General features: G+C 38.2%; 1 pseudogene; it reads left to right on the forward strand.

Moving 5' to 3' along the window:
* Window positions 1–58: 58 nt before the first annotated feature.
* Window positions 59–9,276, forward strand: LOC108889720 (protein Wnt-7a-like; annotated as a pseudogene).
* Window positions 9,277–12,573: the final 3,297 nt, after the last annotated feature.

Consider the following 12,573-nt stretch of genomic DNA (forward strand, 5'->3'; position numbering starts at 1 on the left):
GATTAATGAATAGGATTTGGCTTGGCTCATGTATTTTAAAATTTGGTTTGAGGCAGCTATGCCAGGTATGTAAGGAGGCTTGACAGAGTCTGAAATAGTGAATCCTGTCTGCAATTTTGATTAAAATGTCTTTCTCTTTACAACAGGCAGTAAGGAGGCTGCATTCACCTACGCTATTATTGCCGCTGGGTCGCCCATGCAGTCACTGCAGCCTGTACCCAGGGCAGTCTTAGCGGCTGTGGCTGTGACAAGGAGAAACAGGGTTTCTACAACCAGGAGGAGGGCTGGAAGTGGGGAGGCTGCTCTGCAGACATCCACTATGGCCTGGGCTTCTCCAAGGTGTTTGTGGATGCACGTGAAATTAAGCAGAATGCCAGGACTCTCATGAATTTACATAACAATGAGGTGGGACGCAAGGTATGTTTATGTTCTTGTTGTCTTGCTTTTATTTTAGCATATCCAAATCACATAACCACTCAATAGCAAATTATTTACAATAGATGCTCAAGGTTAGAAAGACCAAAACAGTAGGCAATAAAATCAAATTAATTAATAATAAGCTGGGGGGGCAAGGTGAATTTTATCTATTAACCTATTAACATTAAAGTGCTGTGGTATCATTTTGTCATTTTAGGAATAATATCAGTGGACACAACATATAAAGGATAAGGCGGGGCAAAGACTGGCAATATTCACTTTTTTTCTCCCAAAACCAACCAAATGAATGTATCCTACTATCAAGGATCTATCCAAAGCCTCACATATCTTATTCTTCTGTGCCATAGAGCGTCACAGTTTTCCAAAAACATTGAAAAACACATAAAAGAGCCACACTGTTTTACTCAGTGACATCTTCCTTCCTTACCATGAATACACAAACTGTAGTTTATCTTGACTCAATCCCATATACACTGTCCTTCTGCCATAAATACTCACTACAAGACCAAATGTGGCATAATCCACTGCTGAAAATTATCCCCATTAAATGCACTGTTTCCTCCTATTTGAGTAACAGCTGATAGGAAATTACTGAGTCTTTTTAAGATGAAACTATATATTTGTGAGTTGGTTTTAAAAATGCATGTCTTCAGTAGAAACTAGTCTCAAGGCTGAGAACCAGAGACAGAGTAGTGATCAGAAGGCACTGAGAGACAGACTAACACATTGTTGGCTTCAGTCTTTTCACAGGGTTTGTTGACAGCAAAGAAAACCATGGAATAATCCCAGTCTTATCTTTTAATTTAGCATTATGATTTAGCCACCAATTTGCTATGCCTTATCACAAAAACACATTGCTGTATGGAAGGCTATAAACAGTCCTAAAATACATTATGCACTAACTAGTAAACACAGGAAGTCTGGTTATTCAGAGGTAAAAATATATTATCTAATTATAAGAATATTATAAACACTGTAATATACTCTGTTTGAAAGAGCAGGATAAAATCAAGGTAAGTCAGGTAATAGCCATCCATACATATATATCTTTTCTCTATCTGCTGCTTTACTTGCCTGTTAAGGGCTGCAAGGGAAATCCCAGCATGCTTTAACAAAGAAGCAAGGTAAACCCTGAATATGGTGGCTATCTTCCACAGTGTTGACACATGTACTGTAGTTAGGCTATAGCATTCAGATGCACATTCACATATGACTCAGGTTTAGTGCTATTCACTCAACCACCAAGTCAGGCAATAATGAATTCTATCCAGAAATCAAAGGCTGATGTTGAACTGGTGACTTTTATGATTTTTTGTCATTTTGAAAGTAATTTTTTGTAAGAAATGTGCCATGATTACAGAAAAAGAGGTAAATAAAACAAAAAGAGGTTATTTTGTAGGTTGAACATTTAACAGATCAACCATAACAAAGATGAACCAACATGACAAAAGAAATACACCAGTGTATAAAACATGGCTGTTGTTGCATTTATCATTATTCAGGTAAATCTGACTATCTTTCTTGAAATACCGTTGATTTTTCTTTGATGCAGCCCTACTTTAGATTATGTAATTCCTGTTAAATTCTGGTTGCTGTCTTCAACTCTGGGGCATTTATAATTTTTCATAAGGAAGGTGTAAAAATGAAGGATTTATATGGTATTTTGTGATTAGCTGATGATTCTGATAGAGGTCATAACCAGGGAAATTGACAAGTATAGTGACATCAGAAGCTACTGAGGACAAAGTGAGGTTAATGCAAGATCCTACACGTATTTAGAGAATGTAAATAATTTAGAGTCAAGAGCTAACAGTATCTGACATGATGCACCAGTACATTAGCCTGATTTGCCCTGCGATGGACTGGTGATCTGTCCAGAGTGTGCCCTATTTCAACTGGGATAGGTAATATCCCTTGCAACCCTTACAAATAAGCAGTATAGATAACTGATGGATGGATTAGCCAGACGTCAGGAACCAAAATTGTAGATCAATAGAAATTGCAGGATCAGACATAATGTGGCCCCACAAGAAAGCAGTCTATTGGAAAAGCCACAACAGGCGCATGATAGATCAGTCAAATTCTGGGGTTAAACTTCTTAGACTACTGCAATCTACACAGGTCTGCTAAATCTTGTAGCTGCTGCATTTAGAGACTAACAGAAAGAGACAAAAAGTAATTAATATAATTTATGTTGATTTAGTTTGTACAGTAGAAAAGATAAGGAAGATGTGAGGAGTTCTTAGCCATTTAACTACTTTGTGACATCATAATTAAGAGGGGTAGTCCATTCCATAAGCTGCTTAGCCAAATCTCCCATTGAAGTCTGGACAATGGTGGTAGTTGTAAAGGGGTGAAGGGCAATGGCTAGAGATCTGGATGGATATGATTGTGCAGCAGGACTTCTGATAATGTCAGTGGATGCTGGTTCTGGATGAAAACTGAAGGTGAATGAGGTGAAGGCGGAGCTGCAGAGAAAGGAACAATTTGTGGGAAAATCTGATTGGTTTAACTGAAAGACAACTCATCATTTGACCAAGTCGAAAACGGGAAAGAGAGAGAGAGATGGAGAGCGAGAGAGACAGTAAATAGAGAGAATATGAAAATAGTTTTACTGATGGAACTTTTGCTGAGCTCACTCAAGAGAGGTGAACAGAGAGTGATACTTCAAGGATGATTAAATTAGCATATTTAATTTAGTGTGCGCAAAAAGAATACAGTTTGTAAGGAGCCTAAAAGGGTACTCATTCCATGAGCTGCACAAGAACACCCCATACATAATATGAAAATTAGTAAGGGATAAGACCAGAATTCAATGATGAAGGTCAGCAATGACCAGCAACAGAGTATGCCAACTTGGTCAGCAATAAATTAGTGTGTCAAGTTAGGGTGCCAACAAAATCAAGGTGCAATAGAAGCACTAGGAAATAGTGAAAAGGTAACTGTTGATAGGTTTAAATTGCTGGTATTTGATCATGGATCAGAGGCAACAAAAGAAGAATAAGTGCGAGCTACAGCTGGACTATAAGGAATGCAGATAAACACTAAAATACTGACTCAAGCAAAGAGTCAATGTAAGGAGAAAAAAAACACCTCTGTGAGTACTGTCATCATTATGTAAATGGAAAGAATGATTGGGGTGTCTAATGTCGGGGGACAGAAGAAGAAACTTTTGAAATAACTTTTAGAAGTATTTTAATGGTGGGGTTAGAAAAGAAGGATCACAGCACATTATGTTGTAACACAGAAATGTGCTGAGGTTTGAAATAATGAACATCCATGCAGTAACAAATGAAGGCACAAACAGTATTTATAGAAACATGTTTTAAAGGCATAGCAGTAGAAGCACAAAAACATAGCAAAGCGCTTCATGCACAATCATATGCATTTAGAGTGGAAGATGCTAAGCACTTTCTCATATACCGTGTATCCTAGCTGATTCTGATGTACTTAAGCAAGGGGTCTGATTTAGAACAGAGCTTTGAGAAGGGGAACTTGATACTTTGGTATCTGGGCAGAGGCTCCAATGCCAATATTTGCACAGTGCAGATCAAATTGGGAAAAAGAGGGAGGCCAGTGTCTTGCAAACCGGTGGTTTGAAGAATTGTTTGAGTCTGTGGAATGCATCAGTTCATAGAATATAGTTATGCCATTCCAGTGATCAAGCCGATGAGACCAAAGTGCAGGCCAGGAGAAGGAGTGCCTCCCTGGGAATGATAAGAGGTCCCAAGAAAGGAGAGCAACTGTTGTTTTATGATGTTTCAAGTAGAGTCAAAGGATGTCATTGTATCATAGATACAAACTGCTTTCAGTTAGGTGTAGTCAAGTGTAATGCTTAGCAACTCCAGATGTGTATCCAGTTACTTTCTTATCAGACAGGGAGATGCAGTGATAACAGAAATATTGTTTCAGTTTGGGTAGAGATTCACTTGAGCTATCATGTTTGGAATCTATCAGGGGTAATCGACCAGCAGATGGAGAACAGAAGGAACCCTGACTTTGTTTAGCAGAATCCAGCGAAGTGCTTCAGAAACTAAGTTAAATCTGCATGAGCTAAGCCGGCAGCAGTCAGGTACACCACAGAATAGAATTTGCAATCTACTGGAAGGGGTGGACTGGAGCAATTTCAAAGGTGTGAGTTATGTCTGCTTTGGAGAGCTATGCACCCTGCAAAGCCAGTTTTATTAGTTTAGCTGCATTGTTGATAGCAGCATAATGAAGAGAAAATGGCTCAAGTCAAATGAGGCCATTTTCTAGAGAAGCGTCCAAAGTGGGGTGTAACCTTTATTGAGCCCTTTCTTTAATAACTGAGAAACAATTTCTGGATCTTTTATTTAATGTAGACTTGAGATTTTTTGCGTCATAAGTAATAGTTGGAGATGTGAGGACTCTGACCCAAAATCTCTGAGAAAGACCTGTGAGTGTGATCTACAACACGAGATCTGTACACTTAAAGACCACAGTCTTTCCTTTGGAAGATTTTTGATGGACAGGGATATTTGTGGCTTGAGGGATGCATGGTTTACCTAATGGAGGATCTGGGATGGCAGAGGCCAGAGAGTGTTGAGTGGTTGAACAGAGGCTGACTGCAACAGGGAGGCCTGTGTGGCAGTGAGGGTCACTGAGATGATGAGGCAGAGGCTGAAGCATTTTCCATGGACTGAAGGTGTGTAGGGGGTTAGCCAGACACTGCAGGTGTCAGCCAGGGTATTGTTTGCAGTGGAGTTGCTTGGAGTAGCCTGAGAAGGGCATGATTTCTTGGTCCTTTTGGGGTCATGAACACACATGGAGGGAGAGCCAGATGCTGGAGCAGATGTGTCTGGAACAGGAAATGGAGTCTACTCAGAGGTATCACTGAAGGCTAATTATCCACCATCTCACAAGCTCAGAGAAAGAGAGATGATTATGCAAAATCTGGAAAGGATCTGGGAAACTGCATTGTGCATTTTCATGATGTTCCAAATTGCTCTCCATCTTTTTTTATTATCATGAGAGCACCTTAGTTGACCATTGTGGTTTTACTGTATGTGCTCATGGTGCAGTTGTGATTTTCATGTAATAAAAACAGATAAGCAGTACATACAATGCCACTCTGTTGTGTTTGGGACCCCAAAAGTGTAATTTCTCTCAAAATTCTTCAGTGTCCACTATTTTCTATTAGAGAAATACACATGAAAATGTGTATTTAGAGTGACAGGTTGTGGTCCCATTCAGGGTGAAAGAGGAGTTGTTTCATCTGTGGACTACGTTTTGGTGGAAGAATACTTCATATTTGAGGTCTGGCATCAGTCAGAATGTGATACAGTGTGTGAATCTCTTAATACACACTTAGTAAACTGATACCTCTGTAATTATTGTAGTAAGGCTTTCATGTTTAATTGGAGATGATGTCAGAGTGTGTTTTGAGTGTCAACCTTCATATTTCTTGAGAAGAATAAACAATAGTGTAAAAGGTGCCACATGAGGCTTACAGGGGCTGTGTTAGACAAACAATGGCAGCTTCGTTGGCATCTCACTTCACTGAACTCCATGAATTATATGTTTGTCAGATCTTAGGAGCATGACCACACTAAGCTGTGTGCATCCAAGGCTTTTGACAATTACCCTATGAGACTCCAGAAAGTCTGAGGCCATATCAGAGTGGAATAATTAAAAAGCAGGGTGAGGCTTCTTTAATGCCAGCGAGGGTGAGGAGGAAGGAGGGTAAGCTGATGTCATTCAGCCTGAGGCACACAGAGAATACCCCAGTTGCTCTGCCAAACACACCAAAAGGTTCCATTTTAACCCTGAAAAGGCCTTTCACTGCCACCAGTCTACTCGCTATAAATGTCTTAGCATAGTGACAGACCAAACTCTCTTTTCAGTCACCTTAATAACCCCTAAATAAACCCAGCTTTTGTCTGAATTCCTCACTTTAAATAGATTCATTTTCTAACCATATACGTGGAAGTCTTCTGGTCAAACTGCTGCTATTTCCATAGTTGTAAACCACTTAGTCAAAATACTGTAGTATTTTATAGTAGTAGTATTATAATACTGTTAAGCAAAAGCCAGATTGCTCTTCAGAAGCAGAGGACGAAAGATCTTCAAACCTTTGAGTATAAGGTGCAGACATGAAAACTTAGAAGTATTCTGCCACATAATTATCTGCTCATTTGTATTTTCACACTTTTCTTTTCATTTTGAAATCACAATTTATTTCAGTCTGAAGAATTACATTTCATTTGGTTGAAGCACTTCTCAGGATGTGCTTTTCACAAAACCAGGTTGTGATTGTCCAGCAAAATTGTTTTGACCATTTGACAGACACTAATTTTCCAGTAATGATGTATGGTAAAACTGTTTTTTTGGGCCAGTGTGCATCACATGATAAATGCAAAGTTGCAATACCCCATGTGGCCGCTTCACCAAAATTGTCTCATAGCTCAGCATTGTTCTTCATGACGAGATAACCCTGATGAGATCACTATGAGAGCATAGGAGTTATTCTAAGTTGACAAAGCTTCTTACAGGGAGACACTATATTGTAACTGTTTTCACAGACTGAACAATACTCACTATGACTAATAAACTGATGTATGAAATCACCAAAGTCCCTTTAAGCTTCTTTTGTTTAATTATACTTGGGTGACTCAAGTAACCCATTTACTTTATGAATTATACCAAATTACACCACATGCACAAAGTTCTGAGTATGGTTCCTCTATGAGTGCATTTTGAAGCTCATCCTGTCTCGTACAAGAATGGAACATATATTGCTACTAGCCATAGAGTGACATACTGTAGCAACTCTGAGATCTCTGGAATGCTTACATTCATTTGGAATGCACGAAAACTTTTGTCTCAACCTGTTGAACTATTCAAGCAATATCACAGAGAATTCTCTGAAGTCATATGTTTCTTACCTGCTTATTATGGAAAGACAGCAACAAACAATCTGTGAATTTGTGAGAAATTGTGTATAATGTTAGACTTACTGAACACTTCTTTTGTAAAGGATTTTGGACTCACTTCAATTATTAGATGGTGCTCTTATGAAGGTGTGGTAAATATAGTTTAATCTAAAAAAAATCCAACTGTAAATCCAACTGTACTTTTAGTTGGTTTAAGGAGTTTCAAGTTTACAACTTTCAATTTGAAAAATTGAATTTTTCCTCCATGTTGTAGGTCCTGGAGAAGGGCATGCATCTGGAGTGTAAGTGTCACGGTGTGTCGGGATCTTGCACCACCAAAACTTGCTGGACGACGCTCCCCAAGTTCCGTCAGCTGGGATACATACTCAAGGACAAGTACAACCAGGCCATTCATGTGGAACCAGTGCGAGCCAGTCGCAACAAGCGCCCCACCTTCCTAAAAATCAAGAAACCCCATTCCTACCGTAAGCCCTTGGACACAGAGCTGGTCTACATCGAGAAGTCACCCAACTATTGTGAAGCTGACCCTCTGACTGGCAGCATGGGAACGCAGGGTCGCCTGTGCAACAAAACAGCTCAGCAGCCCAACAGCTGTGACCTGATGTGCTGTGGTCGGGGATATAACACACACCAGTACTCACGTGTTTGGCAGTGCAACTGCAAGTTCCTGTGGTGCTGCTATGTTAAATGCAACACCTGCAGTGAGAGGACAGAGTTGTATACCTGTAAATAGAGATATTTATTGGATATGTATTCAGACAGCTAGACCGGACTGTGTGTGCATGTGTGTGTTGTAATGTATTTCAGAATAACAGTTCTTTATGGTTGATACACATGTGTGAAGCAATGCCTTGCTGTCTTGGCATTACAGCAATCATGACAACCATAGAGTGGTGCAGGAATGAGTCCTAAAACCCAGAAGTAAGTTTGCATTTTGGCACTGCTGGTTCACTCGCCTCAAAGTCGATGAGTTTTTTGAATGGGTTTTTGCTTAAATGCCTGAAATAAGGTCTGAGCTTAATAAAAACCTCAAGATATTTTCACATTTTGTTCTAAAATATAAAATATGTCAAAAAATACCCTACTTGTGATTTTTTAAGCTTTCATATGTCTTGAAAGATACAGTTGCTACCAAGTGGCTAAATGAGACTACAGAGGTTGTTGATATCTTATAACCGCATACGAAAACTCACCACTCACCAGTCTGCCTTCACAGCCTCGTTCTGTTAATACTCATCTTCTTAGAAACTATCTGAGAAGAAAGGCTTTTTTTGTAGAAGAGATAAGCTCACTACATTAAATTACAAGTTGGAAGCGTAGTGGTGGTGATGTTGACTTCATGCAATTGTGGTGTAGTAGTTTATAGCCTAACATTAGCTTTTTACTTCTGGAGGTTGTATTAGGGCTTCAAAAATCATTACAGTGGTGTTCATTTGTGAAGATCATCTTGCTGAACAAAATGTGTAAATTATCACTAACTTTTGTGGGTCACAGAGCTTACGATCTACAATAATTGAAAAAGCAACGAAAAATCCCACTAGCTTCTTGTTGAGGGAATCAGGTGATGCTGGGTTCCAGGTTGATCCACAAAAATTCATCATCCCTGCACCACTCCTTTCCTCCAACTTGTGCTGATTACACTGATGCCAGTGCACATCTGCCACCACACTGGACTCAACCTATGGGCTGATAAATTTCATTTTCTTTTTTCTAATGCTATTTCATGCCCCAGGCTTGACTTCTCTGTAGGCCACACTGGTCCACTGGCATGACTCACCTCAAACAGTGATAGTTTTTCTTTTTCTAGACTAATAATTTATTCACTGAGAAAACTACTGATCATTTTGATATTTTGTTGTCACCTAAATCTGTTAAGGTTTTAAGTTGGTATAGATGCATGGCATTTTAGTAAAAAGATATTTAAGAGCACTTAAGATATATATATATATATATATATATATATATATATATATATATATATATATATATATATATTTTTTTTTTTTTTTTTTTTTTTTTTTCAAAACAAGTTAAACACTGGAGCTGAAACCTGAAACAGTCAGAACTGAACTTGAATGACACATTTGGCAACCTGTGGCTTATGTGCATTAGACCTAGCAGAAGAACATTAAACTACTGATTTTGGATTCAGTGCGATAGTATTGATGTCTGCTTGTTTCTGTCCCCTTCCCCCTCCAGTATGCTGCTAGTTGTCTGGAAAGTTATGGACTTTGATCAAGCAGCTGTATTAATTCTTCAAACTAAGTTGACACCACCAGGAGCAAACGCAAGCTTCCAGACATAAATTTCCCTCAATGTTGGTTAATATTTCGTAAGAGATTATTTTTATATAAATATTGTTTTATTTATTTTCTGTCTCTGTGTAAGATTTTTCCCTTACCATTTCTGACTGTTCAGTTACTGAGTTTAGCAAAAGGAAATGACTGACTGAGATGTGTCTGTTTCCTCAGCAGCTGAATATAATAAGGTCATACTGAAATGTGCAGTATTGTGATGTACAACTCATTTCAGAAACATCTCACCTTGCCTTGCTAATAATGTCATCTCTGCTAGCTGCTGCTCCATGAACATTAGCTTCTATTAGTCAGTGAGATTTCTTGTACTGGATTTCTTTCATCTGTGATTTTTCTATCCATATGCTAAGATAAACCAATGTCTACCACAGCATTTGCCATGAGAATATGCACCTTCTTAATTTCAATTTAACAACAGTTAATTTGTTAGCACTGTTCTTCTACACCTATGCTCTCCTTCACCACAATCCTTCTGTCATCTTTCCATCTTATCAGCTCTAACTCTGCGGTATATAACAGCACCATTCTGCTCTTTCTGTCTTCTGTCATGACCAGCCTCAGCCACTCAACTGTCATTTTATGTTGAGCAGCTAACTTTTAATCTGTAATGAGCCTAAAAACAATGACTAAATAAATAAATAAATAAACAAACAGAAAAATAATGTAAATGAGGTTGGAAGTTACAGTTTTACTCAGCTATCTCTAAGTTTAACCTTGCCTGCTCTTTGTCAAGCTCTTTGTCGGGCTGGTTATCATTCGATATTAACATGTTCTGACATTTTATGCATTTTACTATTAAAACATATAGATGCGGAATTACATCCAACAGAGGTCCTTGAGCAGATGTGAACCAGGGACATTGTAGGTCTTGTTATTGTCATTATCATCCGACATTTTCAGTATGCTGAAATGTGATACCTGGCTGCCAATACAAAAACAAAATAAATGATGAATAACATTAAATAAAATAAAAGTTTTATTTAGGTCCTAAAATATGACCTAAACAAACTAAACAAGACCAAGAATTGTTTGCTGAGCAAGAAAAGTTTTCAATACTTACTACACATTTCAGGCAGTACTGAATTATTACTCAGCCTTGCCTGACAATGAAATATAAAACAATCAGAGATAAATTAATAGGAACTCTAGTGACCAGTTGCGATAGGACAGTATCATGACAGGTGGATTATAGATAGAACTGTAAAATGCAGTACATGACTACAGTGGCAGAAACCATGCAGTTCATTAACCTTTCTCTTGTTTGGTTATCAATTAGAGATTATACAACAAGTAGTTCCGACCAAGCAATCTGATTGGTCAACAAGACATTTAGAATGTTACTCATCACTAAAAATATTACTCCGCCATATGTATTTTACTTCGTTGGTAATAGTTGTATAATCGCAAAATTACACTCATTTATTTGTGCAGTAGGCTATTGATTTAGTTCGGTCAATTAATTAATAAAGCATTAATGCCAGCTCAGAGTTCACTCATCTGGGAGTAGAAAATTATTTCTGTTGCTAGGTCGTTACTAAGGGTCTGATTATTTGCCGTAGTGGTAAACTCGGTTCCATTACACATAGGAGTCCACTGGCGTGACTGATAGTGTTCCAGTTAATAGTCAGACCCCATGTATTTCCATGGAAACGGGAAAAACACTCGCCAAAACCTTTCAATTTTGAGAGCAAATTGCTCCTCAACATGGACAGATTTTGATTATACATTTTGCTTTGTTGGTAATAGTTGTATAATTAGATCATTTGAGCACTTCAGTGATACTTGCGGACCGCATCACAGCTCAAATGACGTTAAAGCACATTCTCTCGGTTAATATTGCTTAAATATCTAGCGTAGTGCCAATCAATCCTGACTAAGTTGTCATTAAGTTTCTTCTTGTACTTGAACTATTGATATCATATGACCTAAAAGCTGTAGTAACGTTTTAAATCTTAAGTTATTCTCACGCTTTTTGTTGGTTTTTGTTTAATAAATTTTGTCTCAGAGGCCATTTTATGTTTAATGAACATTTTTCAAGTTTTATTATGAGGGTAGATCAGACGGAAGTAGGTGTAACTGAGGGTCATGTTACACAAGTCAGAGTTTGCGTTCTTCAGCAAACAGTTGGGAGTGTGGAGTGGTGACTGATGGATTACTCTGACATCTGCTTCATTCACTCCACAAAAACGTTGCTACAAAAACCACACTGCCCCCCAGAAATGCTCCTTGTCTCATTGAGAGGCCAGACTACCCATTAACAAAGTGGTACCCATGAAAAACCCAGATAAAATTTGGATGCTATTTCTATTGTGGAAATCATCTCTCATGATATGGCTTCCAAGTAATTCTGTCAAGTTGAAATAAACAGAAAGCAGACACAGATGGAGTGGGAAACTATTCTCATTGGACCACTCTGAATTAATAAAGGCTGAATAAGTTAATTCTCCATTAGTGGCTAGACTATTTTTTGTTTGTTTTGTTTGTTTCAGCTTTTAATTCAATGTGGATGAAAAGTCTGAAATAAAAGTCTGAAATAAAATAATTACTTTCACTACTTTTTTGGAGAATAGCGTGAACAGTTAGCTGTTCAGGTGAATTTATGTGTCCTTAGCATTTTATCATACACACTCCTTAACTGCATATCAAATTAAAGCATGCACTATCTAAGAGTGACACACACTGACTATAAAGAGAAAATACAGTTTAGGTCAAAGAACACAATGACTCATCCTTCACAGGCTTCTGCAACAAAAAAACAAAACAAAACAAAAACAAAGAAGCAAGCACCAAAAGCATATCACTGAAGCACCAATGAACTGTTTCATAAACACAACTGTTTCATGGCCAAGGTCCCAGGTGTTCAATGCCTCTGCTTGTTCAAGGGGTTTGGAATTGCTGGTGCCAAA

The sequence above is a fragment of the Lates calcarifer genome, unplaced genomic scaffold (assembly GCF_001640805.2).
Source record: "Lates calcarifer isolate ASB-BC8 unplaced genomic scaffold, TLL_Latcal_v3 _unitig_1616_quiver_1940, whole genome shotgun sequence".
NCBI classification, from domain to species: domain Eukaryota; kingdom Metazoa; phylum Chordata; class Actinopteri; family Centropomidae; genus Lates; species Lates calcarifer.